Source organism: Megascapheus bottae, chromosome 20, assembly GCF_031878675.1.
Source record: "Megascapheus bottae isolate mThoBot1 chromosome 20, mThoBot2.hap1, whole genome shotgun sequence".
NCBI lineage: Eukaryota > Metazoa > Chordata > Mammalia > Rodentia > Geomyidae > Megascapheus > Megascapheus bottae.
Window position 1 is genome coordinate 21,469,620 of NC_143528.1, and position 8,610 is coordinate 21,478,229.

An 8,610-nucleotide genomic window follows, 5' to 3' on the forward strand; every position below is an offset into this window, starting at 1 on the left:
CTTGGAGGAATGGATGTGAACGTCACACAAAACAGAGAACAGACTTAGCTGTGTGGGGAGAACACTTGAGAGAAACATCTGGAACCTATTCGTGGCTTCTCATGTTTCCTTTCGGAGGCCTTTTCCTGAGGAGATGACAAGCGTTGTCACGTGGTTGTGTTTAGACAGAAGTTGGGTATTGTTAAGATAAAAAGCTAAACAACTGGAGTAAGTTGAGTTCATGTATGAGGAGTTTTCACTGCGTAGTGGAGGTCCTGACACGAGGTGGAAAGGTAGGTGTAGCAGGCTGGGGTGAGTCTTCTTGTCCCATGGCAAGGAGCTAGCTGAAAGCTCTCTGTGGGCAGAATTGTTCATGGTGAGGTCCTGCCTCCTTTACTGCAGAATGTGATACTTTTTTAGGGGGGGTTACAGATACTATCAAAGTCAGAGAAAATCATTAGAGTAAGCCTTCATCCAGTGTGACTGCAGTGATTATCAAAAGGGGAATTGGATACACACACACACACACACACACACACACACACACACACACACACACACGACTGTGTGAGAAACCTAGGGAGAAGACAGCAATGTGAAGACCACTGGACAGGAAATGTCAGGGCTTCCAGAAATGGCAAGGGTCTAGGAAGCATCCTTTCCTAAGGTTTCTCTGGAAGTATGGTCACCACAACTATGAAACAATAAATTCCTATTGTGTGACCACCCAGCCCCATGGGTCTTTGCTAAGACAGATAGCTGAGAATAGATTTATTCCTTGAGTCCTGTGGGAAACCAGGAAAAAGGAGAATTTGAAGGACAGTTGGCTGGGTCTCTGAGCTTAAACTTGTCCCAGTGCTTCCAGATATTAGGATGGTTAATTATGACCACAACCAACCAGCTGGTGCCATTATGTTGTTAACTGATTGATTCACTTTCCATGGGAGTAGGAACAAGTGGCCCAGAAAAGTTTTGTCACTTCTCCCACTGTTCTCTTCCATGTTCCCCACAGAATACAGTGCCAGCAACGGTCCATAGATCTGGCACCGAGTACGACCAAGCGCATCAGGTGAGTAAACCTCTTCTCCGTGCACAGGAAGTCAGCACTCAAAAGTTCCTGCCATTTTCTGGATGCAGGGGCTGGGAGGGGAAGTGCAAAAATGGAAAAGCACAGAATGGAGAGTGTGCATTGGAGAGGTTCCTGGAGGAGATATTTGCAGAAGTGCCTGCACAGCAACCCAGCCCTCAGCCCAGGAAAGGAGGCCTCTGAACGGAAGTACAGGCTAGAAAATACAGATTTGTCTGGGCTTGACTGGGGGAAACAGGAGGCTAAGACTTTGCAGGGTCTGTATCTCCCTTGTTTCCCTGGAGCTTTCATGGCTGGCAGCTAGGTTTAGAGCCTCACACGTATCTGTGGTGCCCTCTAATCTCAGTCCTCAGATAGACTGTCGGGAGATTTGTCCGCAGTTCAGCCCGAGGGTAAAGGTGATTTGGATTTGGTTGGTGATCATGGAAATGGAGCAACATATTCTATAAGAGACATATTTGAGGAATAAAATCAACAAGCAAGGCATTTGACCTAGCACACACGAAGATCCTGGTTCGATTCCTTGGTACCACATACATAGAAAAAGCTGAAGTGTGGTACTGTGGCTCAAGCAGTAGAGCTCTAGCCTTGAGAAAGCTCAAGGACAGTGCTCAGGCCCTGAATTCAAGCTGCAGGACTAGCAAAAAAAAATCAACAGGGCATTGCTGTTCAGATCCAGAGGTTGTTCAATCCTGGGGTTTAGAATTTAGGAAAAAAAGTTGATTGGAGAGAGTAATAGAAGCAAGCCATATTATAAAACTCTCAATTGGTGCCTCCTGAGAGATCTCACATCCAGAAAATAGCTAGACATACATGGGAATAGGACCTGAGTGACATCTGTAGCAATGGCCTAGGAGGCCAACTCTTTGTCTTCAGTACTCAGTGCGGGTAGCCAGCAGCTTGCTCTGAAGCAGACTTGCAGAAATCCCACTGAGCACAGTCCCCTTTATCTTAATTGGCCACGAATGGCCAGAGCTTGGTTTGCACCTGAAAGCTCATTTTTGTTCCAACTACGGACCAACTACAGGAAGCCCAATCTGTACCCCTACCTTGCCACACAGAATGCCCTGCTATTCTTAGCAGCTTCCTCATGCCAGTATCCTCTTGGGACAGACCTGAGGGCTTTTCCTCTGCCTCCTCTAAAGCATGCGCATTCCTGTGCCGGCCTTAGAGTCGGATCTTTGCCTACAGAACTGATGGTGGCCACCTCCCTTGCTATATAAAGCTCTGGGTAGGCAGCTGTGTCTATTTTCAATTTAGTAGATGGTTTATTTCCACACTTCTTCTTTCCTCTTCCACGCCTACTTCTTTGAATGTAATCATTCCTTGACTTTACATCAAACGAGCACACCAAGGGAGCTTACTCCACAAGTGGAATCTCTTTCCTGTCCTTTTCTCCCTTTTCTCTTGCTCGCTCTTTCCATTGTCTCTTCCATCCCACCAGCCCTTTTCCCTTCTTCCCATTTTCCTTCCTTCTCTACTCGTCTCTCACTTGATTGAAATATGAAGAACTAGATGAAGTTGACCCTGGGGTGATAGAAGCCTGGGTGATTAGGAATGCACACTTCTGGATATGTGTTTCCACAGATGGTTAATTTGTGTGGTGAATACATCTGCCTTGCAATTGGGCAGTACCATCCAATAGTGTGGTGGCCTGGATGGCATACAAGTGGAAGAATGAAGCGGTCCAGCTGCCTGTGCAAGTTGCATTCTTCCTGAGCAAATATGTCCCTTGTACCTGATATTACTCCTGGACCTCAGACTCCATCTTCTTCAGCCTCCGATACAGACACACTCTGCAGGGAGCTTTCAGGACTTCAGTCTTGGATTGGGAATGAATTCTTGTTGTGGAGGTCCCAGCTTCTTGGACTGAGCAACTCCTGAATTCCCTGGCATTCCATTGTGCAGATGGCTGCTGCTTGGCTAGCCAGCCTCTGATGGTGAAAGCCAATCCAATAAATTCTCCTTTGAAACACAGAGACTCAATGCCCATGTGCATCATACAAAATAATATTTATCCAGATGAGCTCCAGGAAATGGCAACAAGAGGTTTTTTTTTTTCCTTTGTTGCTGTTTTCATTTTCTTTTCTTTTTGTTTTGTCTGGTCATTGCTATATCTTTGGGAGGGTAAGGGGAGGCACAGAAATGAAGAGACAAAGGGTGAGCAGATATGGCGGCAGTGTTTACTGGATACTAGGTTGAAAATGAACTACACAGGTGAGGGAGGGACATGGGGATAAAAACATGAGAAGGGATATCAATGCATGAGAAGCCATGCTCCTTCTGTCTTGAGAATATAATTGTAACCCCTCTATTAATTACAATTTTAAAAAATAAAAAAAAGAAAGAAAATGAACTATACAACTTGTGGGTGGGTCGGGAGGGTTAAACAGGGAGAGAAGGAGGGAAGGGGTGACATTGTCCCAAAAGGAATGTACTCTCCAAAAAGCAATGTGTGATATATGTAACTATAACCCTTTTGTACACCGCCTTTATAGTAACAATAACATTTTTTTTAAAATAAATCTTTTTTAGTTACTTGTATTGGCTCTGTTCCTCTGGAGAACTCTGACAAATACAGTGGTGTGGAGAGAAGATATGTAGGAGTTTTTTTTAATTTTAATTTAATTTTTTTATTGTTGGGGTAATGTATAGAGGAGTTACAGTTACATTTGCTAGGTAGTAGGTGCATTACTTCTCATACATTGATTGATATCCCTTCTCATATTTTTGTCCTCATTTCTCTCCACCACCAGGTAGGAGGGTTTTTTTTTTTTTTTTTTTTTTTTTTTTTTTTTTTTTTTGGTCAAGTCCTGGGCTTGAGCTCAGGGCCTGAGCACTGTCCTTGGACTTTCTCAAAGCTAGAGCTTTACCACTTGAGCCTTAGCACCACTTCTGGCTTTTTTCTCTATATATGGTACTAAGGAATTGAACCCGGGTCTTCGTGCATGCTAGACAAGTACTCAACCACTAGGCTAAACTCCCGGCCCAAGGTAGGAGTTTTGAACAGAGAAACACAAGCCTTGTGACTAAGGAACTCACTGTCCTTAGCATAAGCTGGGTGACCTAATTGGCCTTCGCTATCCTCCGATGTCTTTGTCTGTCTGGACATTGATTTTAGTTTGCAACTGTCATTTATGACTAATGTGGCTCTGGTGATGAACATGTTTTGAAGGGGAAAACAACCAGGACGATTGACTTGTTACTGAAAATTAATTAAAACTAGATTTCCGCAGGAGGAGAAGAGGAGAAAGATGTCAGCATAATTCAGAGGTAAATCACAGAACACTCAATTTCACAGCACATTCAATCAGCATCAGAAAGGAGAATAAACATGCCCTTGTTAGTAATATTTAGATTGAGCTGACTTGGGCTCCCTAAACCAGCTGATCTTACATTTCTAAGGCCCCCACAAAAGAATCAGCAGAAATCAGGTCTACCTACTTTACCAGGGATGGTACAGTTTTTAAAATACACACACACACACACACACACACACACACATATATATATATATATATATATATATATATATATATATATATATATATATATATATTAAAAGCAGGTGAAGTGCAGGCCCTGCCCTGGCAGGGATGTAGTGAAGATGACTTTTGTACAACTTCTCTGTCTCCAAAGAAAGTGCTTTCTAGGAAGTCATCTGAAACAAGATAAACATTTCTAATCTGGGCTTGTCTTCTTTAGGTGATCTTTCAGAAGGCTCCAGGGTCCTTGATAAATTAGCTCTCCAACTTGAATTCCAGGAGTGGTAGTAAGGGAGATAGAAGAAAAACTGTCATGAGGGGAGGGATTTAGAGAAATTATCATTTGGTCAAGGTTCAAGTTCACAACCTTTCCCATTGAGCAAGGTGTGGTTGGTTTGCTGGAACCTGTCTCTGGGGATGCATCTTTGGTGGCATTTGGGCAGGGCAGGGCAGGGCTGGCCTTCTTGTGAGATGTGTGGAGTTTTTAGACTCACATGGCACCAGATTCCAGTCCACTTTTGTAACATTAACTCCTTGGAATTTGAATTTCCTGCTGAATAACCACTGTGTGGTAGTCTGAGGATACTCCTAGCATGCCTTTTTAAGTGGTTCTAATGCGCTCCTCGTGAAGAATTTACACCAATGACTCCTTTGCAAGACGTGCTAGTTAAATTAGAGGTGCCTCTTATGCCTCATGAAAACTTGAGCTTCACTTGTTTGCCTTAAGAAGGAGAATTACATATTTTATTTTATTTATTCTTCTACTTATTTATCTATCCATCTAAATGAGGTGAGGCTTGAACTCAGGGCCTGGGTACTGTCCCTGAGTGTTATTGCTCAAAGCTTACCTTCTACCACTTGAACCACAGCTCCACTTCCAGAGTTTTGGGTACTTAATTGAAGAAGAGTCTAATGGATTTCCTTCTCTGGACTGGTTTCAAACTGTGATGCTAAGATCTCAGCCTCCTAAGTAGCTAGGATTACAGACACGAGGCACGGGTGCTCAGCAAGAGTATTCATTTCTTTTTTTTTAATCCTCTAAGGCATTTTATTTTATTTTTTCATATATTTTTTATTGTAATTAATAGAAGGGTTACATTATTTTCATCAGACAGAAGGTGCATTACTTCACAAACATTGATACCCTTTCTTATGTCTTGGTTCCCATTTCCCTCTCCCTACCCCCGCCCCTCATCTTGTTTTCCCCTCTTCCCTATCCTATTTCAAATAACCAATCAAGCATATATACGATATATCAGATAACAAGGTGAAATACTGTAACAATGTGAGATAACCAAGGGACAGCAAAAGAGATGAGAGATAACATAGTACATTAAGAACAACAATCACTCATTATATGGCTTTTGTTTCTATATCCTAAAGGTCCTTTCATTTAGCGTCATACTATATGGCCTTATGCAGCTAGGTTTTGCTCTAGTGCAAATCTCTGCTAGGAGAGCCCAAGGTTTCTACTATTATGACAAATGAGGGAAATCATTGAGCCTATGTTCCTTTGAGTCTGGCTTACTTCACTTAATATGACTTTTTCTAAGTCTTTCCATTTCCTACAAATGGGTTGATGTCACTCTTTCTGACAGCAGCATAGAATTCCATTGTGTATAAATACCACATCTTGTTGATCCACTCATCACTTATCTTAGGGTCTATTTCTTTTCAGATAGTTGATTTTCTTTCTAAGCCAGGGCCTACATACAAGACAAGTTAAAATCAACAAGGAAGCTTAAAATACACACATGTCAATTCTCAGGACCACATCTCACACCAAAGAAACAGGAGGACAGGCCTCAACTTGAGGACTGGTTTTTTTTTTTTTGGTCAGTCATGGAACTTGAACTCTGGGCCTGGGCATTATCCCTGATCTCTTCAGTTGAGGACTTTTAAAATCTCCCTAGATGATCTAATCCTATTGAAATGCTGGAGAGCCAACACCAGCAAACACCTGACTGCAGGATGAACTCCCCTCTTCAAAATGCTTTGTTTGAATGTTGTGGTCTAGTGTTTTACAGGAAAATTACCAGAGCTCAGGTTTTGGTCACTGGATATACAAATACAACCTGTGTACAGAACCTGTTTAAGCTCTAATTTGAATCAGCTCCTTAGCGCTCTAGCTGCTGCTTTCTTGAAGGGTTTGGAGGAAGGAATGTAGAGAAGGGTAAAAGTTACATTGGAAATGGAAATCCATGATTCTAGGAGCGTGGCACTGTGGAAGCCAGAGGATAGCCTGAGGGCCTCAGGCCCGGGCTGGAAGTCATGTTGTGAGAGGGGTTCAGGGAGGGAGGAAGAGGCCCGCGAGTGTGAGGGATTTGAGCAGGGACTCTGGTGTTTACATAGCCTAGGTTTAATGCTCAACACTTTCTGAATAGCGTTTTCCATGGCCGTGTACAAGTGTTTTAATCTTGCAAGCCTTGTTTTTCTCCTCTGTGAGATGAAAACAATGAAAGCACACAATTCTTTGTGCTTGGAAAATGGAAATCAGGACTCTTCAGAAGCATTTTGCACAGACTTCTGGGAGCTGGCGTGTTTATCTTGAGGCATTTGTCACTCTGGCCCAGGGCCCTCCAAGCTGCCAAATCTTAGTGGGGTCTTCAGTGACATGTCTTGGCTGACGGAGTCCAGCTTGTTGACCCTCCAGGTTTAAAATAAAGTGAATGATGACCTTTCTAGCCTTGCGGACACCAGCGAAAGCTCCACAATGATGGCCCCAGAGCCCTCTGGAAAAAGCGTCTTCCTGGGCCATTAGATGGCATTTGAGCCTGACCTTGCTGCCCACCTCTTGTTAGGGAATCAGGCCAGCCAGGAGCAGCTGCCAGCACCAGCCTGGCCAGTGAGATCCCCTGGCAGATGAGTTACTTTGGTGAGAAGTCAAGCTCACCTGTGAGTCGGAGTGGAAGCTGGAATGGGAGCCCCCTCCTGCTTTCAGGGCTTCTAGATGAGGTAAACCCTGCAAGACTGTAGGCCCTGCCTTGGGGCGACGGGCCAGGTAGCTGCTGGCTGGTCTGACTTAGGGACTCGGCCAGCTCTGCATCGTAGAGCTGGTTCCGAGTAATGTTAATAAAGTTGAGCTGTCTTTTCCCATAGCATGCCGCATCTGTCTTCATTGAAGCATGCTCTCCGTAATTTCATTGTGGGGTTTTCCATTAAAAAGTTTGATTAATTCCATAAATATTAAAATAAGACAGATAATTAGAATCCAGGTACTCACTGTTACACAAAAGCAGTAATGTCGGCACTAAATTATTATTATTAATACTAAGCACTCTTATAACACTGGTAGTAAGTGCAGAGGAAAAGTGAGTTGCGGTCATTGTTATTAATAACACTGTCCCCAAGATAGTGTGAGCCAGTAGCTGCAGCTTCCCCTGTGTTCTGGAAGCGAGATGGAATCAGATCAGGTAAACTGATTTGCTAAGACAAGCAGATCCTAGAGCCAGTGGGCTGTAGGAGTGGAGCCTTGCTTTGTGTTATTATTATTATTATTATTATTATTATTATTATTATTATTATTATTATTATTATTTGGTAGAGCTTTCATGATCACTGACTTAATCGTCCCTCTTTCTGCTTCCAGTCCTAAGAGGCAGTTTCTCCCACTCTCTCTTGACTGATTTCCTCCTTTGATTGGAAGCTGTCTGCAAGCTTTTTCTATTCACCAGCTCCCAGGATGATGAGAAAGATGGGGGAGGAGGCCAGGGCTGTGGTCCCGTGGGTGTTAGCTTGAGAGCCAAGCTGAATAATAGGTGTCTCCAATCTTCTATATAAATCATGTAGACAAGTTTTAAACTATGAATCATTAAGGCAGAAGGGAGGGTAGACTGAATCAATAAACAGCAAAGTAAAAGGAAAAAAATCGGAAGCACCGATTTTGTTGTGTTTGGTCGCAATCATAATTGTCTCACTAATCACTTTATGGTGGATTCCCAAAGTGGCTACCTTGGAGAATGGAAAAAATGCCCTCCTCTTATTTTTAAATCGGAAGAACAAATCAACTATAGAAGACATTTTCTTGTTTTGTTTTGTTTTTGAAGGACAACAGCAACA